This window comes from Balaenoptera acutorostrata, chromosome 1 (assembly GCF_949987535.1).
Source record: "Balaenoptera acutorostrata chromosome 1, mBalAcu1.1, whole genome shotgun sequence".
Taxonomy (NCBI): Eukaryota; Metazoa; Chordata; class Mammalia; order Artiodactyla; family Balaenopteridae; genus Balaenoptera; species Balaenoptera acutorostrata.
The window spans coordinates 153,441,203-153,468,149 of NC_080064.1; the positions used below are offsets into that span (position 1 = coordinate 153,441,203).

The 26,947-nt window shown below is 41.2% G+C and overlaps 1 protein-coding gene and 1 non-coding gene across 3 annotated transcripts in view; one reads left to right on the forward strand and one right to left on the reverse strand.

Moving 5' to 3' along the window:
- KCNH1 (potassium voltage-gated channel subfamily H member 1) overlaps positions 1 to 26,947 on the forward strand; it is a 430,914-nt gene that overhangs the window by 268,969 nt on the left and 134,998 nt on the right. The window lies entirely within an intron of this gene.
- On the reverse strand, positions 9,874 to 9,978 carry LOC114236053 (U6 spliceosomal RNA). Its single transcript, XR_003622090.1, has one exon. It is a non-coding gene; the product is annotated as a U6 spliceosomal RNA (small nuclear RNA).

Consider the following 26,947-nt stretch of genomic DNA (forward strand, 5'->3'; position numbering starts at 1 on the left):
TTAATGGTCCATCATAATTGTCCAGTAGTCTAGAAATGCCACTCCTGTGTTTCTTGAAAGCTCATTAATTCAACCTGAGAAGGAGCAGAGCTATACAGCACACAGTCAATGTAATAACATCCCTTTTTCTCACTTCTTTGTAGAGTGCTCTCCCAACCTTCTGCAGGTCTGGTGATGGGTCTATGTTGGATGATTTTGAATATTTTGTAGGCACATTCTGTATTTGTTTCACTTAAGACGTTTCAGAGGAAAAACTACTTTCCCCTTAACTCTGGCTTGTTGGCTTGTTACTAGATGTATGAGGGAATGTGGGTGGTGGGGCACCCATCCCCAGCTGGAAAACAGCAACTCCTTAGAGTTCTTGCAGTCTATCAGGGTTGTCAACCCCATCATCACTGAGGCGTTTTTCAGCCTGCCTTACTTAAACTCCAGCTATTTTGTCACCTGAATCTGAAAATAGTGACACCACACAAGGGTGATTATGACTAATAAATGTCATGATTAAAGGAAGTATAGCCACTCAGTAAATATTAGTTGAATTTGAATTCCCCCATCATCCCTGGAGCATCACCTCATTAAAGGTATCATACCTTTGGCTGGTATATAATAGGTATTTTTCATCCTGTCCATTTGTTAGCTCATTCCCTCGCCATCTGTGTTCCTTGTCCATCTGCCAACCTAGAAAAACCTTCTTCATATTTATAAATGAAGAGTTCAGTTTTTTTAGACAACACTTTTTATGTTTTGGGTTTTATTAAGATGGAGTGCTGTAGAATATTATTATTTGCAAGGAATAATTTAGTGTCTTATCAAGATAATTAAGACACTATGTGTTCTGTAGATGAGCCTGGTCGTGGTAGGGAGAAAACAAGGTACTCTTGTGCCCTCGTGCTGTTTTTGGCTAACAGAGCAAATGTGAAATCCAGAGCTGGTGCATCCAAAGTCAAGTTTGCGCGTATGTTAGATTTACTGTGTAGGTGCATGTTGGGTCAGTGTCCACAGCCAGCCTGCAGTCTGGAATTAGGGCACTCAAAGGGGTGTTTCTTTGCAGGAGTTTGTTAAAGAGGGAGCTCATGTTGTACCCAATTTAAAACCTGTTTTTCAGAAGTTTCCAGGATTTTCTCACACCCTGTCATCCACATGTATTTCTTAATCCCCAACAGCGTGTACCTGGGGGTTTAAAGACATCAAGTCCCTGCCTCTGAACCCTCTGCCCCTCCCTGCTTGTGCTTACATTCCAGTAGTAGCTACAGTACCCAAGGGTCACTTGCTCCTGTTGATTCATTGGTTCTTAGGAAAAAAGACAGCCTCTTGATATATACAGGGGGAAAAGTCTATTAGTGGACAGTTTCCCCTGTATTAAAATAAGAGAAGAGATTGTGGAAGCCTTGAGGTGTAAAATATATTAGCTGCTATTATTCCAACAAAGATTCAAGAGTCTGGATCCTTGTGGCCCAGTTACCTTTTCCTCCTGTCCCAGAAGGCTGGTTAAGTTGTCACAGTGGGTGGTGGAGAGAAACGTACATTTCTTAAGCGGTCTTAAGAGCATCTACATTTAATCCAGCTTTATAGGGTAGTAAAAGTCACCATCTCACAATTAATTATGATTTTCTCTAGCCCGACTCATGTTCTAAAATTCAGCCTTTACTGTCTTTACAATGCAGAGGATCCCAGAGGCTTAGGGCTGGAAGGAACTAGCTGTGAGCTTACAGTTTCTGGGTTTTACAGTGAGCCTTGGAGGCTGGTCTGTTGTAGTATTAATGATATCAAACCACCGTGGTTCCCTTTTAGAAGAAGACAGGTATAAATACATTTAACTAAAATGAGAGTAGTTAGGAGGAAGGTGAGGCATAAGCTAATGAATCTCTTAAATTCTTGAATGGTATTAAGCAGGAAACAGCCCCATTTGTGATCCCATTAATGACCGACCACTTGGGGGCTCAGGCTTTGAATCGTTGTTTAAGTAGCAGGGACAGATTTTTGCAGACGCTAAGGCTCTGTTTTGCTTGACCACCTTTCTGTTTACTGGCCCACATTGCAGGACAGCTGGCCTGGTGCCCATTTAAGGGGAGAAAGGTAAACAGGCCAACATAAGATTCCAAACCTCGAGTCTGACCTCATTAGAAGTGTGCTTACTAGTGGTGTAAACCGTGGCATCGTTCCTCCTGATGGTTTGGGTGATCTTGTGACTTGTTTGAGTTTGGTTATTTCAACAGTAGCAGGGAGGCAGCTGTAGTTTAGGAGATATTCCGTTGTGTCCGAAATGATACCCCCTCAGAACACTTTGAATACTGACTCAGACCATCCCCTTGCCTTTAGACCATCCTTTGAAAACAGACTTTAACTTTCCTCATTGTCTCTGGAGAAGACTTAAGACTTGCTTTTGCAACCCCTGTTTGCAAAATGCTAGAAGCAGGTGCTTCCAAAAGTCTCATCCAGGCCCACCTGGTGTGATGTTACCATTTCCATCTTATCTTTCCTAACTGGGTGCAGAGGAGAGCCTCAGCACAGCTAAGTACCTCTCTTGCCTTGCCCCAGGCACGTGTGCTGTAACCATGAGGAGTTGCTCCAGCCACTTCTGGTTTCCATGGGGTTTTTTTCCCTTGTTTTCTTCTCCATCTTTCTTTTTTCTCACAGTGTATTTTCTTTTCCTTGCCTTTCATTTAACCCTCTAGAAGCCTGGAAATGTTCAGGAGAATGGCTGCTATGTTTTTGTTTTTTCAGACCTAGGCTACTTTTTTGAGAGAAAAACAACTCCAGAGCCGTTGTCTAAGGTGTGTACTTTGCCTTTACTGGAAGAAAAGCACTGTAATTCAGCTAATGCTGTGGATGAGAGACATCTATTCTACGATCCATGCTGTCATAGACTGAGAAAAGTAAATATGTGATCAGACATTTCCTGGAGAAACCTTTAAGAAAACATTAGAGCATGCACGTGCGTGTGGACACACACACACACACACACACACACACACACTCTCCTCCGTCTCCCAGCACTAGTTAGCTTGCTCATGGGTCCCGGGGCCATTCCCTTTTTCTAGCCAGATCCCCCTGTAGACAGACAGTCAAGAAATCCTTCATTTGTTCTAGAGAAGATAGAATCCAGCCTGAGTGCTAAGTCAATTCATTCTGCTATAAATACAGATTTTTTTCTTTAAAGTCTATCTACTGAGTTTTAAAAGATACACAGAATATTTCCAAATGAAATTGAGTAGAACATCACTTTAAAACTGAAGTCACATTTGATATACAGCTATGCTGTATTATAGCCCTCTGGGGACTTTCCTTACTGTAAACTTGGAAAGACTTCGTGAAAATGCTATTTTATGGTTAAGATGATAGGAATTTGTTTAGCTCTTTACAAAGTATTCTCACAAACTAATAACAATGACAGTAACAATATCTGGTGTTTATCAGTTGCTGAGTATGTGGCAGACACTGTTCAAAGTGCTTTCCAGGCTCATTTAATCCTCTCAATAACCCTATCACATACGGACTGTTATTATCCCCATTTTCAGATGTGGAAACTGAGGCATCAAGGGGCTATGTAACTTTACCCAAGTCACACAACCAGTAAGTGATAAGGCAAAGGATTCAACTGAAGCTATGGTTGATTGTAAGGTTTTTGTACTTCCCACTACCTCGTGTGCCCTCTTAATCATTAGTGTCAAGTGAGAATCCTGTTTCAGATCAGTTAAGTGACTTCATTCTGGTGCCCCAACAAGAAGTGACAAAAAAAGATTTAACGTTTTTCCTTTTCCTTTTAACTGATTTTTTTCCCTTCTATGTTATGAGCCTCTAGGTCAACATTTTATTGAACTCAAAACATTCACTGAGTCTCTATTATGCACCAGGTGCTGCATGACCTTTGGTGGTACAAAGATAATGAACTTACTGTCCTTAAGGAATTCACAATCTGAGTTTGGGGAATTAAGCAGATAAAACACAGTGACAAATGCAAGCAGTGTGGAAAATGTTCTACTAGGGCTAAGTACGTGGTATTCTGGGAACACTGAGGATGGGGCACTGTCCTAGTCTAGGGACTGTCCAGAGAAGCTTTGTAGGGGAGTTGATTCTCCGAGAACAAATGGGAATTAGCCAGATTGAGATAAGGAAGATGTTGTGGACAGAAGAAATACCTTGTGCAAAGGCCCAGATATATTTGAGAGCACAGAGCCTTTGGGGACCTCCAAGAACTTTTATGTGACCTTGAGTTTAGAAGAAAAGAAGCCAGAGAGATGGGCAGGATTTTGATAATGAAGACCGCTGTAAGTCATTGTAAGAGGTGTTGGCTCTGCAGTTGGCTGTGTCATTGAAGAATTTTAAGCAGGTCAGGTAGAGAGTGGGATAGAGTAGATGAAGTAAGCCTAGAGGCAGGGAGACCCATTTAGGAGGTTATTACAACTGTCTAGATAAGAAATGATGAGGGTCCTGACCTAAGGCAGAGACAGTGAGTCAAGCTTTTTTCTGCCTCCCCGGGATACACTTAATTGCTTCACTTGCTGCCTTCAGCAGCCAGCCGGTCTGCCTGGCTGTCCATTCAGCCCTTGAACCTTCATCCCTTTCTTTGTCTTCCCGTACTGCAATTCATGTACCTGTCTCTCCTATTAGACCTCAACTCCTCAAAGGCAGCCAGTGTATCTTTTTAATCTTTATTTTCACTGTACAAGTACTGTGTCTGGTACATGTTTTTCAAGTTCATGATGGGGATCAGTTAAGTATGGCCATAGTCTAGGGTCCTTTTTGAGAAGGACTAAAGGGGCTGTTGGAAAGGAAGGATGAAGGGGTAGAACTCTTTTGCTCTACAGTAAATTGAATGGTGTTGACAGATGAGAATTGCATATGACTTTACTTGGACTCTGCCAAAATGCATCAGCATTCTTCTGGGATTTAAGGTAATTTCCTTGCAGGCTTAATGTTTACTCTTAGTAATGTTTACACAACTTCTGTGCCATCTCTTAAAAACAAATTAGACTTCAACACAAGTAATTAAAGATGGGAATAGCAAAAAAAAAAAAAAAAAAAGATGGGAGTAGTATCGTTCGGTTCTATTACCTGTGTCCCTGAGTACGAACGTGCCCTCTACATTGTAAGTGAAACCCTGCTCTCCTCCCTGTAAGTTGTATGGGGGATGGACATTTAGCTAAGGGGCTTGCAAAATTTCTTTATCTTTTAAAATATGAAAGCCTCCATGGAAGCCAAATAGAGAAATCAGATTTTTACAAGGAGCTGTTCTTGCTGAAGTCAGGGCCAGTTTGGGGGGCCCAAAGCCTTGTCCTGCTGCCTTTTCCACCCCTTCCCCACCCCTAAATAAAGGGGCTGTGAAAAGCACTAATCAAGACCATCCACATTTTCCCTCCTAACTATTCACTTTGATCTAGTTCTCTTAAGTTTCAAACTATTATTACAGGGAGCTTTTCACAGGCACTCACTGGTTTTGTTTTTATGTTCCATCACTTTTGGACCCTGATGTCTTCCAACAAGAGGGGGATTTGGCTTCTCTTCTGTCTTCCTCCCAGGTTCTCATATACCCTTCTCCAGAACTGACTGGAAGACATTCTTGCACCTTGCAGTAGATGCCTTCCAAGACCTTAACCCAGAGATAATCATCGTTTAGGTAAGACTTATCCTTTATTGAAAGGATAAGTGTTAAGAAAGTAACATTTCCCTTGAATTCACGCAGTTTATTGTTCTTGTTAAAATTTAATTATACCTCACGAGCTCTGGCGCACGTGGGTATATTTAATGGCCTTTGTGCTTTTACCGAATATGTTAAAATTAATACTTGGCCTTACAGAAAAAGGGGCTGAACTCTGTGCCTAAAGGCTTTTCAGGATTAATAAGAGGCTTAAGAGAGATCAAAGAGACCTCAGTTTGTTTGTGCCTACATGTGAAAGTGTAGTTATTTTTTTCTTGAGCCACAGAGAAAGGATTTGCATACATAAAATTTGGTAAAGGATTACTTATTGGAAGAAATGAAAGGAATTCTATGGGTAAGAGTTTTTAGGCACTTTGTTGAGATGGTCAGCCCAGTTCTCTCTTCTTTCTTAGCCCCGTTCTCCCCATCTGTTTTCAGAAAGCTTTACCGCTCATATTCAGAAGCTCACCAAGGTTTGGGGTGAGGGGCTCCCTGTCAGCCCTGTTAGGTGGCTATGTAATGAATTCTTTCTGTCCAGTAAGGTAATGCTGAGGTTGTGCCCCACTTTAAAAATTTGATTCATAAACACAAGAGATTCAGTAATTCTCAGCTCTATTAAGGGTGATTATTCACTTTGAGAAAGGTCTTTGCAAGTAAGTGTATTTACCCCAATTCCTGAAAATAGCCCTCTCTTAATGCTTCCTGGGGACTGTGTATGGATCATGTATACAATCTAGAGGAAGGAGAAGAGAAACACAAAGCTAAGATGTTTAGGGATCTGCTGGCTCTTTGCAGAACAACACACAAAGGTGATAAAGAATCTCTGAAATGATTTGTTTCTCAAATTCAACTTATACATATCTTTTTTTGTAGAAATGCAACACCCATTTAATGATTTGTCTAAAGAGTATCACAATTGCAATTTGCTGATATTCGATGTGCTGTATAATATATAAGACATTTCAGTGAATAGAATGATATCTGCAACCCCTTCTGAGTGCCCTCCAGGGCTCAGTGAGAAGCCAAGGATAGATAATTTAACTTTCTCTCACTTTGAGTGTCACTTGTGATCTCTGAAGGGAGGTGCTTACCTAGAAATTTTATTCTCCCCCAGATAACAGTTATTTTCTTTCAAGAAGGCTAGTTACTGAGGGCTCATATACTCAGCCCTCAATAACTATTGAGGGCTGAGTATATGCCAAAAATGTACTGGCTAGGTAAGGTTCAAGGAGTGGATTATCAAACATCTGAGCAGAATCAGATAAGAGGCCATGGTCTTTTGGGGCAGACCTCACCAGGAGTTCTCTGCTTTAGTACATTGTAGGAATTTGGCAAATCAGGTCATATCCAGAGAGGACTGACTACAGGGAGAAGGTTCTGGAAGGCATTTTGGTTGAGAAACTGTTGAAGAAACAAGGGCTATCTACCTGGAAAAGGGAAGATTTTTGGTAAAGAGATTCATGAAAAATGTCTCAGTCTTCACTGTTCAGTATGATAGCTGTGAACCACACGTGACTATTTAAAGTAATTAAATAGAAATTTAAAAATTAGTTCTTCAGTTACACCTGCACATTTCAAGGGCTCAATAGCCACATGTGGCAAGTAGTTATCATATTGGACAACACACAGATTTCCATCCCTGCAGAAAGTTCTGTTAGACAGCGCTGCACTGCATACTTGAGGGATTTCATGTAAAAGAAAGAATAGATTCAAACTGCATATCCCCATAAGGTACAGTTTTGCCCAATGGAGAAGAACCAGGGGGGAAATTTTTCCAACACTTGAGGTAGTCGGGAACAGAAGAAGCAGAGTCGGAAGCTCTCTAAGAGGGGAAATATCGCCTCTTGGTGACCCTTGTCCAGGATACTGTAGAGGAAGTATGAGCATCTCAGCTGTCAGACTTTGTCTGCTTGTGCATGTCGGGCCCTGAGCCGCGGCCCAGCCAGTACACTCAGGCATCGGTTCAGAGCTCTCTGCAGCTTCCTGCATTATGTGTGATAGAAAGTACCTGGTAGCCTGGCTGAGACCAAACTCAACTCCCTCTCTCCGTTCTGTTTTAATCTGATTTAAACCCTCCTTGGGAGGTTGGTAATTTACAAAGCTCATGAAAAGCTTTCAAAGAAATTATGCCTAGAAAAAAATTTATTTCTGGAAACTCAAAAATGGGGATATATTTTCTGAAAATAAATTCAGGTGGATGATGGATGAGGATAATGAAAAGGCCTTGTTTTCTAACCCTATGCAGCCTTGAGTTATCCAAGACCCTATATATTCATACACTTGAACTTAAGCAGAATAAAATAATCAATTAGCAGTTGGCAGCAGTTTTTCCTTGGATAAGACACAAAGCAAATAGTTGGCCTGTGTTTGGAGAGATCTGTGTTTGCAGGGTATCTTAATGGCAAAGTCATGCTTTCTCAAATATTTGGTCAAATTTATATAGAATTGAGGGACCATAATGAGTAGGTATTTATAAAGCTCTTTAGTAGCTTTTGAAGAGACTGTGCCTGAGAACTCAAATAATTATTTCTGGAAATCTGAAACCAGGGTTGGTTACCTGAGCACATTCCTTAATTGAAGCTTAATGGTGTTGCCCTGCCTAAGAATCTCAGTTCTGGTCAAGCCTGGGCAGTTTTATTGGTCTTTTGGAGTTCTGAAACGACACTCCCAAACTGCCTGAGAGTACCAGAGGAGGAAAATGACACTCATTAAATACTTTAGGATTGTCTGTCTAAGAGGTCAAGAGAAATTGCATTTCTGTAGAGTCACTGGAGACAGATTGTGGTCTGAACACCTCAGCTATCTTGGATTGACCTTGCCATTTTCCAAACTCTCCATGGGAAATCATTGTCTACTCTTTTTTTAACCTTAGGTGTTTATTTTTCAATGTCTTTTAATTTGCTCTTTTGGATAATGGATGGTGTAAGCAGCTGGTCTCTCCCCTTCCTTCTCTCTCCTCTCCTATTCAATACAGAATCGGGTTTACTCCTATCCAATGGATGGGGATAAAATATACTCTAGGCAAGTGTTTTATCATTGATGTTTTCCAACCTCCCCTGTGCTTGAAACTCAGATATCAGCTCTGTGCCCTGACCCTCTGAGAAAATGTCTTGTCCAGGCACACAGATGATTTATTTGCCAGAACTAAGTTTCTTCGGGAAAGCATCCTTGGTTTGATCTGGCTACACTGAGAAAGGAGCTCTTGACTATGTCTGTACACGGTCAAGAGAAAGTTCTCATGGGCAGTGATGAAGTTAAATGAAATTAAAGGATAGGTGGAGTTTGTGGCATAGGTGAGGGGGGCAAAGCATTCCAGGGAGCGGAAGTGGCACATGCAAGAGGAGAGAAACACCAGGGCTTGAGATGTTTAAAGGAAACTCAAGTATGGTTCTGTGAAAAGAAGTAGTGGGAGAATCATTCATTTATTAACAAATATTTTTTAAGAACCCAAGATTTGCTAGGTACTATTCTAAGCACCAGAAATACAGTAGTAAATTTTTTAAAATTCCTGCCCTTATGGAACTGATATGCTAGAGAAAGGAGTCAGAAAATAATCAATACATATAATCAAAGTTTTAAATTAGTTCTTTCTAAAGGGCTATAATAATAATAAGGGCTACATGAGTGTTTGATAAACTGAGTAATTTTGTGTGTTTGTTAGAAGGCAATAAATCCTGTCAGGGCTGGGGGGTGGGTATTACAGAGTTTGGTAAAGAAAATTGGAAGTGCCAAAGGGAGGGTTGGGAGTGGGTTGTAATGTTACAACCTCTTTGAGAAACATTTTTGTTTTTGTTTTTTTTTAGATGACTTTGTATTTATTGATGACTTTTTAAAAAATTTTTATTGGAGTACAGTTGCTTTACAATGTTGTTAATTTCCACTGTACAGCAAAGTGAATCAGTCACACGCATACACGTGTCGCCTCCTTTTTGGATTTCCTTCCATTTAAGTCACCACAGAGCACCGAGCAGAGTTCCCTGTGCTATAGAGTAGGCCCTCATTAGTTATCAGTTTTACACATAGTAGTGTATATACGTCAATCCCAATCTCCCAGTTCATCCCGCCCCCCATCCCCCCGTGGTATCCACAAGTTCATTCTCTATGTCTGTGTCTCTACTTCAGCTTTGCAAGTAAGTTCATCTGTATCATTTTTCTAGATTCCACAATAAGCAATATTATACAATGTTTGTTTTTCTCTTTCTGACTTGTTTCACTCTGTATGACAGTCTCTAGGTAAAACTATGGAACGCTTCACGAATTTGAGTGTCATCCTTGCGCAGGGGCCATGTTAATCTTCTCTGTATCGTTCCAATTTTAGTATATGACAGCAGAAGCTAATCCTCATGCCGAAGTGAGCATGAGAAGCCTTTTTGAAAACGCACCATTGAGCAAAGACTTAAAAGGGGTATGGAGTTAACAATACGGTTATTTTGGTAAAGAGCCTTCTGTGCGGGTAACAGCCGGTGCAAAGACCATGAGGCAGAAGAGTGTCTTCAGGAAATAGCAAGGATGCCAGGGTGGGAGAATGAGGGTGGGGAGATGGGAGGGGGGCAGATAGAAGGTCACCATAAGGACTTCGGCTTTCATTCTGATAAAATGAAGAGTCGTAAAGACTGACTTAGACTTTAAGAGGTCAGTTTGGCTGCTCTATTGAGACTAGACTTTGGGGGGTAAAACTAATAGCCACATGATAAGGCAGCCGGTTCGGCAGCCGCACAGGGTACTAACCTGTAAAGGGCACTGAAATAGCACTATTATAAGAAAAAGATTGTTCCTACCAGAACTCACCTCAGGGAAGGTACAGTACGTATCAATGAAATTTAATCAAGGACATGAGTAGTTGGGTAACAAAGATAGGCACTGAATGCTCTCTGAGGTCTGTAGGTCTAGTGAACTGTATGCTTTTTGTTTTGCTGAGTGGGGCACTACAGTATGGGGCCAGAGGTACGTTATCAGAACCGTAGAAGAGAGGCTTCCCTCCACTTTGAGCTCACACCTCCTTAGACTGGGGTTCTTATTGATCAGAGCATCCAGAGAGCCGAGTTTCAGTCCCACCGCCCTAAGGGGAAATGCAGGGCTGGATCCTCAATGACCTTGAATGCCCTTCAGAAAATACCTAGTTACATAACCCATACACACTTTCATGATGGCCTTCTTTTCCCATCTCCAGACCCCATAGGAGGAGAACCTATTCCTTTATCCTGGGAGCAGTTTTATTCCACTCTTCAGCAATAAAGATTCATTGTTACTCAGAAAGACATTGTAAATCATTTCTGAAAGCCTCCGCTCTTGAACAATGGGGTTTAGCTGAGGATGGTTCAGAGGATTAGCTGCTGCTGTCATAAAGATCTGGCCCCTACCTGGGAGTAGAGCCCTGGGGATCACTGACATGGATGAGTAGTTCCCAGAACCACAGTTCAGAAAGGACAGTCTAGTCACCAACAACCTGCTCTAATTCAGCACACTTTTGTTGAGTGCCTGAACCACGGCTTGTGTCCTTGATGGACTCACTTCTGGCTCTATCATCTGTCCCCTGAGAATAGCACTGTTGTCAATCTCACCTAGATTAGATCAATTAGCAAGCAAGAAGCAAGCTCATATATGCATGCTATTCATTCAAAGTGTGCATATAGGCATTTAGTATGAAGAACTGCTATTTCACTTGTAACTTTGTTCAATTATCATTATGGAGTGACAGAAGTACAAGTGTAATAGGAATTTTCTGTATTAATCACCTCTGTGCACATGTCAAATTAAAAATGTGCACAGTGTCTGTAATTCTTTCCTTTTTCTTGGTGTTTGTTCTGAATACGTTAACTGAAATATACATTTATGTCTGAATCAAATTTAAAAATTGGGGCTTGTATTTTATTCATCTTTTTAAAATTTAACTTTTCTAAATTTAACTTATTACATTTTGACACAAGTATTAATCTGAGATAGATTGGATATTTGAAAAAATTAGATATGAATTCTTTACCAGAGATAGCTTGAGAAGCACTGAACTAGAAAACTAAGAAGAGGGCATGTGGTACTATTTTTATTTCTTACCTGTGGAGACTCTCCAGACCCATCATCAGCTGTGCTCCGAGCTGTTTTCTACTTACAACAATGGGTTTATGGGACGCCATCTACCCCCATTCTCCTGTCCTCACACCCACAACTGCACAAGGTGGTTCCCTATGGAGTTAGTAATGCTGCCCACAGAGAATGAAATGAAAATAATAAAGATAGAACTTCACATCGGCCCAACTCATTTGAGACAATAAAGCCAGCTATAAAAGAGTCAATCGAAAAGGTCAAACAATGTAGGGGGCACGGCATCTTACCCCTCATGGGAAGGAGAACTTTAAGGTTATTTTTCCTTTTCCTTCTTTCTAAAGGGAGCACAGCTATCAAAAGAAGAAAGCTGACAACCTCCAGTTCAGCTTTTAGGATTTCAGTTGAGGATATCTATGAAGTATTTTCCTTCTCACCATGAAATTATCTGCTAAAGCAATTCTGCAGTCACTCTGAATACATACAAAGTAAAATGACCTACACTCTGAGAGTTACATTTCCAACTGACGACGTGCAAAAAGCAGCTTTGCAAAATGTACCTTTGTGTGCAGAGCCCAGTGAGCAATTATCTAGACCTCTTGACCAAGCTGTGTAGGCACAGAGCCTGGGCAGCACCTTTGCCAAGTCTGCCCCGGGCCTGCCGAGGTGGCACGTGGCGACTCAAAGTCTGGTGGGAAACATATTCACCATCAAAGACCTAGTTTCTTAAACCAGGGTAGAATATAAATTTACTTTTTTCAATTACAAAATTCAATTCTAACCTTTTAAAAACAGCAGCTAGCAAAATCCTTCATGAATATGCATTCTCTCCTTAACTCGTAATTTTGTCATCCAACAAACATTAACAAATACTGCTATATTTCAAGGCTCTAGGTGGAGAACTGGGAAGATCAAAGATGCATGACAGTCTCTAAGCTAAAGGAGCATTTGCTATGTAGTAATTATTTTAATACCTTATTTATACATTACAGCCTACATTTGAACATCACAACTGCCCTCATCCCAATGAAATAGGCAAGAATGAGTTATGCCATTTTGCCAAAGAGGAACTGGAGATAGGATGTATTAAATCATCTTCTTATGATCACACCGCAAAGGGCAGATCCAGAACATAGTGCTGGCTAAGAGCATGGCTTTGGGGTCAGTTGAGTCTGGGTTCACAAGCCAGTCATCACCTTAGCTGGTTATTTTGGATATATTAGCCCAGTTGTGCTTCTGCCTTCTTGTCTTTTTAATTTTTATTATTTATTTATTTATTTATTTTGTGGCCGCACGGCATGTGGGATCTTAGCTCCCTGACCAGGGATCGAACCCACACCCCCTGCATTGGAAGTGCGGAGTTTTAACCACTGGACCGCCAGGGAAGTCTGCTTCTGACTTCTTATCTATGAAATGGAGATAACATCTGCCTCATAGGCTATTGTAGGATTAATTGAGAAAATGTTTGTGAAGATGGGAGGAACTCAGTGAGTGATGGTAAGTGTCATTATTTCATGAAGAATCCTTTATTAAGCTCCCACTTACATGCACTGCACTATGTGGAAGATAACCTAGACACAGGAACTCACGATATAATACAAGAGAAACAGACAAAGGATGTAACACAATAAAACAAAAGTGACAAATCAGGCACTGATAAGGACTGCCTCCTCAGTGTTCCTGTAGCAATATCTAGATCTCAGAGCACGTATGGAATATGCTGTCTTTGTCAGGGTCTCAGGCGCTCTACCCTCACCCCTCACCAGTAGATTATGAACTCCAGGTAAGTTTTAGTATTTTCCTAAAACCTTACTTATTTACTGTATAAATACTGATGGAGATCATAGAGTCAGGGAATGAGTGCACCGAGGACACAGCCATGGTCCTCGCCCCTGGGGACATGCCATGTAGCAGACACTCAACAAAAGCGTGCTGAATTAAGGTAGATTGTTGATGATTAGATTGTTCTTTCTGGCATTTTCCAGTTGTCTTTCTTTTATTGATTTCTAGTGTAATTCCATTGTGGTCTGAGAGCAGACACTGTATGATTTCTATTCTTTTAAGTTTGTGAAAGTGTGTTTTATGGCCGAGAATGTGGTCTGTCTTGGCGAACGTTCTGTGTGAGCTTGAGAAGAATGTGTATTGTGTTGTTGTTGGATAAAGTAGTCCATAGATGTCCATTATATCCAGTTGATTGATGGTGTTGAGTTCAACTAGGTCCTTACTGATTTCATCCCTGCTGTATCTGTTCATGTCTGATAGAGGGATATTAACATTCCCAATTATGATAGTGGATTCATCTGTTTCTCCTTGCAGCTCTATCAGTTTTTGCCTTGTGTAGTTTGACACTCTGTTATTAGGTGTATACACATTAAGAACTGTTATGACTTCTTGGAGAATTGACTCCTTTATTTTATTGTTATTTTATTTTATTCATTTTCAGTTTTTATCTAAAACGAGGCAAGTAGTGCTGTGTTTTCAAAATTCACTTTTGGGTCTTCATCAGTAGCCAGTTCCAAAAGTATTAGTTAACTTTAAATTATCTTTTGATGAAAAATGAATCCATAGAATTTTTTATGCATAAATCTAGGAAAATAGATTCAAAACATTCTAGCAAATTCAGAAAATATTTGGCGATAACTTTCGGCAGATGTGCTGTATCAATATCATCACCTCTTTCACTGATAATTGTTAAATTCTAGAACATGGTGTAAGTGTGGAAACTGTTCTTTTAAGTGTCTAGCTTTTGTTTTAGGTCTTTAATCTTATCTGCCATTGAAAAAAATTGTTTCTCCCTTACATGAAAGTATTAAGATCATTAAAATAGCAAGGACAGGCAAATAAACAAGTCTGTCTCTAATTCATATCTTTACAAAGTTGGGACCAAGCTGATTTCTTACCTTGTAAAACACTAAGAGTTTATTCCGCACTGCAGACATTGTTGAGAGAGCTTTTCCTCTCAATAACCATCAAACATCAACATGCAGTACTGTTGTTTATGATTAGCCGCCTTCTTGATTATTCATTCAGAGTCGCTGTGAATTTAACTTATTTACCTTTACGTAATTTACTATCTTTACTACGTCACTAAGTACAATGTTTAGTTTAGCTGACTTATTTTTGAAGCCAGTCTTTCTCAACGAAGGCAAAAGTGCATTAATGTACATTCTGGTGTAAGTTTATTAATATGGGTACTCACTCCAGAATGTTTTCCTATCATTGCAGCTGTGCTATCAGAACATACTTGTACACAAAACTTAAACTCCAGACCACACCTGTTGACAATGTAATTCTTTTTGGCTTTATACATTTGAAAGCTAGTTGTGTCTTTTGACAATGAGCATGAAAAAATTTTTTAAAAAAGATTCTTCCTTCATATCACCATCGTGTTCAAATCACATCTGTACTGAAAGATTGCCATATTAGCAGTATCATTGCACAAGTCAGGTTGCAATGAAAAATACTTCACTTGCTTTATTTGGTCTATGAGTTGGTCTTCCATATCATTAGCCTGGTATGTTAGTCTGTGGAGTCATTTGAAAGTGGTAGTGGAGCTACTTTCTTTGCCAAAGATTCATGTTTCCAAACAAACACCGCTGTTGCAGATTGTCACTAATGTCTCACCAATTGCATAGGTTTTTTTGGTCTTAGCAACCTGAGGTGCTATTTTAGTAGAAGTGCACAAAGCATTAATAAGTTAAATATTGAACATTTGCTTCTGTGGCTTTCTCATGCAATACTTTTTTATTTCAAATAATTCTTTTAGTTTTGAGCTTTTTTTTTTTTAGCCTTTTGTGAGTAAATTGCTGCCCAAGAAGTTTTGAAGGAATCACTAGTTAGAACATTTCTGCCAGTAACACACTTTTGGGTCTAGCATACCATCCTCCAACATGGCTACAAACCCAACCCAAACTTAGTATACAAGGAATGATCCTTCAAAATAAAACTAGCATGAAGTCTTTGGTCTCCATTTCTTCAGAGTCACTTCCATTGCCATTATTTGGTTTCCTTCTACCGATGCATTCAGATAAAGTATGTCTTTTCTTGAAACAAACAAAAAAGTCATGTGTAATTTCTTTTACTGTTTGTAAATTAGAAATAAAAATAAGTAATACAGTTTTTTCTTTCTCAATTTAGCTAGTAATGTTAACCTATAAGTTAAGCACGGTTGATTAAAAATTGAAATCATGAGAATAATAAGTTAGAAAAGTAAATCAATGCCAACATTTTCTCTATCTTAGAAAAGTAAATCAATGCCAACATTTTCTCTGTCTTCCTTGTCTTTTTGTGGCCTCTCTCATCTGACATCTTAAGCAACACTTCTCATGTGAGCTGACGAGGAGGTGGGTAGGAAGACATTTCTCTAGTAATTGTTGTTTAAAATCCCTCTGTAGGCTAATTCATGGAAAAAACAGGGAGACCAGGGTTTCATGCCTTGTGTTTTACATTTCATGTTATTTCCTAATGAGTACAGTAGTATCTAATTGTGTCCTGGAGGAATGAGATGTTTTCACCATCCCATGTGTAAGATCCATGATTATACTGAATATATTTAACTGGATATGTGGCATCAAAAAAAGGTGCTAGCTTCAGGTCAACAAATATATTTTGAACACCTACAATATGCAAGGCCCTGTGCTAGATGTAGTAGGGAATACTAGAGTTAGTCAATCATAGTTTCTGTCGTCTGTGAGCTGACAAATATAGGGTGTTGGTTATCTGTTGCTGCATAACAAATTACTCAAAGCTTAGTGATTTAAAACAATGAATAATTTTTTATTTAGCTCATACATCAGCAGCTGGGCCGTGGTTCATCAGGGTGTCTCATTTCTGTTAGGTTGTCCGTAGGCTCAGCTCAAATAGGGACTGGATGATCCACTTTCAGGATGGCTCACTCACATGGGCAGCAAATTGGTCCCTGGATGTAGGCTGGGAACTCGGCTGGGGCTTTGAGCCAGCAACCCAGGTTGCTTTCCATGTAGACCTCTGCACAAGCTGCTTGAGCTTCCTCACAGTATGATGGCTGGGTTCCAAGTGTTAGTGTCCCAAGAGGTCAGGACAGAAATGCCTGGCACTTTTAAGACCTAGCCTCCGAAGTCACATAGCATCTCTTCTACTAGCTTTATAGGTTGTACAAAGACCTGCCTTTACAGGCAGTCACAAAGACCCGCCAGGTTAAAAGAGAAGTGAGCAGACCTATTGATGGGTAAGTGGCAGGATTATAGAAGAGCGTGTGTGATGGGACATATTGTTGTAACCATCTTTAGAAAATACAATCTGCCATACAAGTTATACATTCATTCATTCATTCATTCATTTATTCAACATATTTATCAGGCACCTACTATGTGCCTGATACTGTTAAGGGCTGAGTATTCAAAGATAAATAAGACATGGTTTCTGCCCTAAAGGAACTGACAATTGTAGGAGAGAAAGAAGATATAATTGACTATATGTAATAAAATATAAGTACTATGCCAGAAGTTTATACAAATCACAGTGGTGGCACAGAGAAGGAGAGGTGGTAAAATTTCTCAGGGAAGTTACATTTGTGATGGCTCTAGAAAGGTGTGTAGGGCAATAGTTCTCAAAGCGTGATCTGTGTATCCATGGGGATCCCCAAGAGCTTTTGGGAGGGAGTTTGTGAGGTCAAAACTATGTACATAATAATACTAAGGCATTGTTTGTCTGTGTTGATGTGTGCACTGATGGTACAAAAGCAATGTTATGTGAAACACTAGCCCCTTAGCATGAATAAAGGCAGTGCCAAATTGTATTTGTAGTCACTGTATTTTTCACTGCTGTGCACTCATTAAACAAAAAATTTGGTTTCACTCAAGAATGCCCTTGATGAAGCAAAAATGATTAAATTTATTAAATTTTGACCCTTGAGTACATATTTTAATATCCTGTGTAACAAAATGAGAATTATACATAAAGCACTTCTGCATACTGAAATACTATGGCTGTTTCAAGGAAAAGATTTTGTGCAATTGAATTTCTAACTGAAATAGCTGCTGTTTTCAGTACCGTTTTTACTTGAGAGAACAACCGACAAACTAGGGTTATTCAGACTTGGGTATTTGGCAGACATTTTCTTGAAAATCAATGAGGTGAGCCTGTCACTTCAAGGAAAACAACTGACAGTATTCGTTGCCAATGATAAAATTAAAGCTTTCAAGCAAAAATTAGAATTGTGAAAAACTGGTATCTGCCACCATGAATTTGACGGTTTCCAAAGAATGGTTTGATGGAATTGATGTGATTAACAAATAGGATTTTTTGGCCTTTTTTAGTGAAATGTCTTGGTTTGGCACAAAGAAATGTGATTTTTGGAAGAGCTTTATAACTCAGTGAACCCATATTTTCCAAATGACCAATGCGTGATGTTCAGAATCATGCATGAGAAAAAGGTCCTTTCAAAGAGTAAGAAAGACCAATGGATTAATGTAACAGAGTATGATAATTTTATTGATGTGGTTTCAGACCCCACATTAAATTGTAAGAAACTACCACTTGTTGAATTTTAGGATAGTGCCAAAGAACAATGTTCTTTGACATTCTCCGAAAAGGCTATTAAAATAGTCTTCCCTCTTCCATCTACATATCTGTGTGAAACTGGATTTTCTTTATGTACTTCAACCAGAACAACATATCACTTAAGACTGAGTGCAGAAGCACGTATAAAAAGTCTGTCATCTCTGAAGCCAGACATTAAAAAGATTTGGAAAAATGTAAAGCAATAACAGTCTTCTTACTAATTTTTTAATGTTTTGGACAATATTGCTATTTTCATCACGTATATTATCTATGTTAACATATGAGTTTATTATTTTTTTCAAGTGGATAAGCAAATATTTTTAATTTCCTCAGATTTAATTTCTAACCTGGTGAATAGTGATAGATGTAATCCACATAAATAAAAGCTCTTTGTTTTCCACAATCTTTTCAGAGTGGAAAGGAGGTCGGAGACCCAAATTTGAAGCCAAAGTATGACAGGGTCACATTCACCAGAATAATGAACATGCTGGGAACAAAGGCTTGGAAGCCCGAGTGAGAGAGCTAGGCAGCTCAGAGGACTGTACGTGCTCAGATGGGTGCCAGTGTGGGGCAGGAGACGAGCAGAGGTGTGAGACGGGGGCTGGCTGGTGGGCAGGGGCCTGCGCAGTGATGAAGTGCTCAGGCACTTCGAAGATGAACTGCTTCGAATCTTGTTCCACCACTTGGTTCCTGTGTGATGTGGGGCAAATTGCTTAACCTCTCTTTATCTTAGTTTTCAAATATTTCAAATAGGGATAATCATAGCACTGTTACCGACCAGGGTTCTTGGCCTCCTTAATCAATAGAGGCCAGACAAGAAATTCAGGCAAGGCTTTATTGGGGCCCCTGCTACACCAGGGAGGGGCAAGAACAAGTAACAGGTTCCCTTGCTCACTCGCACCCCAAGCGAGGGGTGAGCCAGTTCCTTATACGGGGTGAGGGTAGGGACGGGTCCAAGGGGTGAGCCAGAGGCGTGGCTTAGGTGTTTTGCCCACTGCTTTGGTAATGTTGAGTGCAGGGGGCTCTTCAGAAGTGGCAGTTGGGTTTTTGGTCTCTTTGTATCTTTTTGTCCATAATTTGCCCCAACTGCACATACATGCAATTATTTGTAGTCCCTTATAGTTTCTTTGTATTTTGTTGCTCCAGGAGATGTTTGTCTAGGTGCAAGCATGGCAGCAAAGGGTTCCAGGTCCCAGGTCCCAGCCTGTCTCAGCATCTATTATCTAAGTCTGTAAGAATTTATGAAACAATCTCTATAAAATACTTGATGTGGTGTTTGGCACAAAGAAAGCTCTCAATAAGTGTTGGCTATACTAAGGTGTTTGGACTCTATTCTCTAGTAAGGAGAGTATTGAGAGGGTTTTTAGCAAGAAAAAGACATGACTGGATTAAGATGTGCCGTAAGTGACATGCGGGGAGGGTGCGTGTTGCAGTTTCAGCTTTTCTTGATGCAGTATGGTCCTCAGAGGAAAACACGTCTGAGTTCCACTGGCTATGTTTGGGGTGGAAGTCTTCAACCTCACGAAGCCTCCTGGGCATCCCAGTGCAACACTTACTTTAGGAGCAATTTTACATACAACTGGGAGTCAGTTCTCTTCTGTGGAAAATTTTGCTAGCCTAGTAACTTTCAAATTTGGGTTGATTTTTTTTTTCTCCTTTTCTCTCAAACAGCACTTCATGTGCTTTACTAGTTACAAAATCATTTCACTCTCCTCAAGTAATTGGCTGCCTAGTGCCTGTTCTTACATTACCATAGTTTCTGAGGTGGCCAGATGTTACCGTGAGCACACAGTCTGCAGAACTGGGCTGGGCCGGGAGCAGCCCACTGGGAGAAGAGACACTAGGGGCCAAGAAATCACTGGGTTATTATGGAGAGTGAAATTCAGTTCATCAATAATGTATTGAGAGTTTACTCTGTGCCAGGTACTGAGAAGCAACAGAAGTGAAAGAATGTACCTCCCACCCCCATCTCAGAGAAGTTTGCCTGTCCTTTTGGTAAGGAGGATGAGGCATGTTTGCAAATAACTACATTGTGAGTTGTGTGTGACAAGTGCTAAAACAGAAGTAAAAGAAAAGTGTTTTGGGAGCCCAGCAGTGAGCCTGCTTCAGGCTCCGGGAGGCTGGCAAAGACCTCATGGCATTTGAGCTGGGCCTTGAAAGTGGGGTCAGGTTCTAGCAGGTAGGAAAGGTCTTTCCATGGAGAGAACAACATGACTAAAGATAAGGATGTAAAGCAGGCAGCATCGGACTTCCCTGGTGATCCAGTGGTTAAGACTATGTGCTTCCAATGCAGGGGACGTGGGTTCGATCCCTGGTCGGGGGACTAAGATCCCAAATGCAGCATGGCCCCCCCCCCAAAAAAAGAATAAAGCAGGCAGCATCAGCAACATGATTTGTGGGGCTCAGTGCAAAATGGAAATGCGAGGCTCCTTGTTCAATAATCATTAAGAATTTCAAATCAGTGACAGCAGAGCATTTAACCAACTGGGGGACCTTCTAAGGGCAGAGTCCATGTGACTGCACAGGTGGTATGTCCGTGGACTCAGTCCTCAATGAAGGCTGCACACGAGGAAGGGAAGGACTCAGGGTTGTCTGAAGCATAGCTGTGTGACTGTGAGTGGTGGAAGACAAGTGTGCAAAGGCAGGTCGTGTTACCGAATGCAAGTTTTGTGAGGCCAAACCAACTAAAAGGTCAGAGTTTGGAGCAGAGAAAGGTTTATTGCAGGGCCATGCAAGGAGATGGGTGGTTCGTGCCCAACAAACCCTGAACTCACTGAAGGGTTTCAGCAAAGCATTTTTAAAGGCAATTCGAGGGAGGGGCGTGGTTAGTTGTTGCAAACTTATTGGTGTAGGAATCCTTTGTTCTTGCAGCTGTCTGGATAGGTCAGGTCATGATGTTCCCATAAACCTCCAACAAGACAAATGTTATTCTCTGTTCTGCAACTTTTAATCTCTACATGAATGGACTCAAAAGTCAGAGCCCTGAGAATAGGCTATCCTGTATATTTTAGGCTATAGGCAACACTGCTTTTTTTTAATTAAATCAAATGATTTGTGTTCGAATTTTATTTATTTATTTATTTATTTATTTATTTATTGGCTGTGTTGGGTGTTTGTTGCGGTATGTGGGCGTCTCACTGTGGTGGCTTCTCTTTGTTGCAGAACACGGGCTCTAGGTGTGTGGGCTTCAGTAGTTGTGGCACATGGGCTCAGTAGTTGTGGCTCGCGGGCTCTAGAGCGCAGGCTCAGGAGTTGTGGCACACGGGCTTAGCTGCTCCGCGGCACATGGGATTTTCCTGGACCAGGGCTCGAACCCGTATCCTCTGCATTGGCAGGCGGATTCTTAACCACTGCGCCACTAGGGAAGTCCCTAGGCAACATTCTTAACTCAAAGCAAAAGCAATACAATAAAGAGGTTAAAGTAAAAGAAACAGATCTAATGTGGAATCAGATTTGTTCTTCCCTATTACAGTTGCGCCACATGCTTGGACACTATGCTTAGGAGGATGGACTGGATGGGGAACCCCTGAGTTTGGAGCTGGGATTGATACGACCAAAAGAATGCTTTGGAAAGATGGCTACTGCAGTGTAGAGGCAGGATTTGAGGTAGTTTGGGAGGAACTGAAGAGAGAACCAGGGCTTGGGAAGCAGTTGAAATGTGGACCTTTTGAAAAGGAGTGGTTCTAGAAGAAGCAGCAGGAATGGAATGGAGAAAGTGGACACCAGACACATAGCAGAAATAGAGATGTCATGTAACGGAATTGAGAAGGGTGAGGAAAGGAGTATGCAGAAATGATACCAAAATGTTTAGCCTGTGTGATGGGACTGATAAGAAAAGTTGAAAGAGAGTTGGTGGGTGAGGAAGTCAGTCATTCAATCCATGTTTTTTGAACGATTGGCTAATTATCTGCAGTGGATTTAACCAAGCAATAAGAGTTAAATGGTGGAACTAACTGAGTGTGTGTACATTCTTCTGCAAAGGGCAGTCCCTGTACCCTCATTATATTTAATGAAGCTCTGAAAATGTCCATGGGTTCATAGCACACACTAGTGGTTTGGTGAGCAAGTCTTGATTAAATGCACATCCAAGTGTCGTGGCCGGGCATAAGTCTTAGGCATGGCCCCTGCCCACTGATCCAGCCTCTTCTCTCACCACTCCCCATCCATACCTGGTGCCCCAGGGCTGAACTAGTTGCCTTTGCTTGGGAGTCTTCCTTCCCCACTCCACTGCCATACCCCTTAGCTCCCATTTATCTTTCAAAACTCTTTTCTGGGCATGCTGCACACCCTGCCCGCTTCCGCCACCCCCAGTCTAGGTCTCACCCTGACCACACCACAGCTCGTTTGTTCATATGGGACCAGGTCTTATCAGACATTGTATCTGAGCATTAGCACCAGGCCTACCAGAAAAGAGATGCTTGGCAAATGTTTGTGGAATAAATGAATGAAGAGATCAAGTTTGTCCATTGGACTGAAGTGATTGTCTGAAAACCCATTCAATTTCAGTTATGTAGTTGTACTGCTTTTAGTTCCAGAATGGGCACAAGATCTGAAATTTCTAAGCAGCAGAATAACCAAATGCCAAATGGGGTTCAGTTTGATCATTCTGACAGCCCGGCCCAGATGTTGTAACCAGAGACCAGGGAGGAGCAGGGCTGTCCCAAGTGGGAGATGGGGGTGGGAGTGGTCCACACTAGTGGTTTGTCTGTGAGAATTTAAAAATATTAAAATACAGGGACTTCCCTGGTGGTCCAGTGGGTAAGACTCCCCGCTCCCAATGCAGGGGGCCGGGGTTCGATCCCTGGTCAGGGAAGTAGATCCCGCATGTGTGCCACAACCAAGAAGTCCGTAGGCCACAATCTACTGCAACAAAGATCCCGCATGCTGCAACTAAGACCCGGCGCAGCCAAAATAAATAAATACTTTAAAAAAATAAGAAATAAAAATATTAAAGTACTAATTGAAAGTTGGAATATTTCTGTGATCACCGTGAGCTGGCAGTTCTAAATGTGTCAGTGATAGAATACTCCTCCCCCTCAGAGACTAATCATACTTGTCCCTCAGAGCGACCCAATGAGCCCCACTGGGGAGCCGCACAAGGTTTTGGTCATGCCTCTCAGGGAAGAATACAGACTATTTATCTGCTCTTTCTAAGCCCTGGGCCCCTTCGAACTTCCCTTTTCCTCATGTTGATGGCAATGTCATAGCGACCCTCCTAGGGCAGCCCTGCCACTTCTCGGGTTCTTTGCATCCCTCCTTTCAGATTCAGGGAGGGCATCCAGAGGGACAGTTGGCTCAGAAGAGCCCCTCTGAGTAGAGTTGGGATCTAAGTTTTAGAAGAGAAGTGGAGGGCTGTCACAGAGCCAGGACCTCTGCTCTGTGTGTATGCCTGCGGGGGAGAGATGTCTAAGGGAAGGGAGGAGGGTCTACTGCTGATCTTCCAATTAACCTGCACACGTAGACCTCACTCAGTATGTTTCTGAAACTCCTTGCCTTGTGCTGAATTAAGTTGGAAAATATTTCAAAAGTTACAGAAGCTATGGCAATTTGAAAACTTTTACTAGCCAACATTTTATATCAGAATCAGCAAATGGCAAGTTAGTTCTGTAACAGATATTGATACCCTGTCTTGGCAAACCAAATTACCAGTGGATCACTCATAAACATGGAAATGGTTAGTGTCTTCCTTGGCCTTACGCCAGCCGATGGGTGGGCTGCTCTGATCCCTCCCTTGAAACCCATGAGCGGAGAAGCATCTGCATCCTGGGATGCTGGTTCAGTTGGTCATGTCCGTGCTGAGCTCAGGGTGGGAGGTAGCAAGTATAGGTAAGGAGTTCCATTGCCTTCGGGATAAAAACCCGAGGACACCCTTCGTGATGTGGGTCTTGTCATACCCCAAGCTCTTCCCTTAGGATTGCCCCACCACTACCCTTGAATTCTAGGCACCAGCCATGCTGAGAGACTTGCAGTTACTCAGACAAGATTTGTTCTCTCAAATCAAGCAATAGTATGCCTTGGACATACTATTCCCTTTGCCTAGAATTTTCCATGTATCCCCACTCCCTCATTTATTAAAATAATTCAAGATGGAGTTCTGGCGTCTTCTCGTGCAGAAGGCCTTTCTTTGCTCAGTTCCCCAAATGGGGTCAGCTAGATGCAGACTCTGTTTTCATGTATTATATTTATGTTGCAGCCAAATAACCTCCCCCGTTCTCTAGCCCATGTTGCCCTGTCCCTGCTTTCAGCTTCTTTGCAGACGTTATTTCTGTCATCTGGAACACCTTCCCACGTGCTTCCTTCTAACCTTGGCCTTGCCCCTCCAGCAGAATTCTCTGACGGTTATTTCTTCTACTTTCTCAAGGCTGATTGTGTTTTTCTAAGCACTGTTCTTACATTCTCTGATAGCTTCTGCCAAGTCAACTGTTCAGTGGTGATGCCGTGGTGAAACTGAATCAGAAATCTAGAGGAATTCACCACTTGGGGCTTTTCTATTAACAACAGCACTATCAACAGAACAGTAGAATTCAGTAATTTCTGATTGCTGTTTTGGGGACAAATTTATCAAGGTATGGAAATACATTATTAAATAAGCTAAATACAAGTTGAATGTTGTTTGTTTTCCTCCCTAAGCTCAACACATCCACCACTGCTAAGCTTACTTTTTATTTTCCTCCCTACCCTCAGGGTAAACTTGACTGTTTTGCAGCCCCAGTGATTCAGGGCAGAAAGCCCAGGACCCTTGGCCTGTCCTAAGTGTCACAGCAGACACACTAAAGCTTGGCTGTTCCAAGCCCTGGTGAAGGCTCTGTTTTCTCCCCCTGACACTTGATGAGTCTCCTTAGCCATCTCTCTTCATGAAACATAATGACCTTGCTAATTTCAAGGCCTAAAAGTACCTTTTTTCTCTACACATTATTTCTTAAACTTTCCTCTTTAAAGTGAGAAAAGAGAAAAAAATAAAGACTGTGATATTTTCCTAGTCTCTGTAAAATCTCAAGCTAGCCTATGATTATTTCTCCTCAACTAAGAAAAAAGTTCATTTATCAACTTAGTACTAATTTCTTCAATTAACTACTCCCCCTGTTTTTTTTTTTAATCATCAGTACCCAATTAGCACTAAGTACTTCTTGACTAAGCCTGTGTTTTATAATCTGTTTCAGAAAGACATCACACTCTTAAACATTTTTAAAACAGTTGAACATAACCCGACTTTCTCAAAACAAGGCATCTAGTGGTTACTCACAGACAAATTTAGAGGTTCACAGATGGGGATGAGATAATGGTGCCTATAAGAATCATGGGATGTTTTAAAACCTCTACTTACTCACCTCTTCTTACCCCACTTTACCCCTGAGTATAACTAAATTTTAGGAAACTATAATTTTTAAAGGGCTTTTTTTGGTGATTCTAATATGGCCCCTGGTTGAGAATCATGCTCATGGTGGTTCCGGGTGGGTAGGACCCATCTGAGTGTTGTTGATTTCACATATTAGTTACAGTGGGGAGCACAGTGGGGAAGTCAGATGTGATAGATCTGGGCTGCTTCTCGAAGACTTACATTTTGAGTTGGATCTTGAGTGATAATAACATAGCAATAACTGACTTGTATTGGGCATGTACTACGTAGAGCACTTCACATACATCATCACATTTAATCCTCACCAAAATCCTACTGTAAGGCAGATGGTGTTATCCCCTTTTTACAGATGAGGAAGACAGAGATCAGAGAGATCAAGTACTTTGCCCAAAATTACACAGCAAGTAAGTAGCAGAGCTGGCATTTAACCCTCAGTCGTGTGACTCTAAAGCTCTACTGCTATGACATGTCAGACTTAGTGGGAAGGAAGTAACAGAGACTCAAGGTGTGTGTATTGGCAAGAGAATTATTTAGTACCTGATCAAAATCTTTGTGGAAGACAGATATCTGGGCTTATAAGAAGTCCTCAGAGTCAATTATGGACATCACCATTAGACTGGAAATTCTCTTTATGTCTCTAAGAAGATGAGAAAGGCCAAGTTTCTATCGTCAGGAGTAGGCCTAGTGTGTTATCATCCACTTCAAGTTCTCTTTCTAATTCCATAATCAGAATTCATAATCATGGTCATTTTTTGGAGATCAGAGAGGGACTTTAGATCCCATGCATCCTGTTTCTTGTTTGACTTCCTCATTTGGCAGATTTATTTATTCAAGGAAAGGCAGCAGAGTGTAGAGCAATGGTTTTCAACTGGAGGTGAATTTGCCCGCCAAGGGACATATGGAGACATTTTTCATTGCCACAACTGGGAGGTGCTACTGGCATCAGTGAATAGACGCCAGAGATTCTGCTAAATATCCTGTAACACAAAAGACAGTTTCCCACAGCAAAGAATTAGCTGGCCCAACATATCAATAGGGCTGAGGCTGAAAAACTCCGGTGTAAAGGTTCAGGGCATGGACTTTGTATTTAGACTGCATGGGTTTGAATTCAGCTTCATATTTGCTAGCTGTGTGACCTTGGCTAAGTTACTTAACCTCTCTGTGGCCCATCTGCAATTAAGGCTGATGCACTCCTACCTCATAGGACTGTTAAGAGATTTAAATATTCAATATCAGTGAAGCATTGGAACAGTATCTGGCACAGCAGACATGTGTTTAGAGAGGCATCTGGGACAGGGGTGGAGTCAGTTCCCGAACCAGCCTGCCTGGGTGCGAACCTCCATCTGCCTCTTACCAGCTCTGCGACTTTGGGC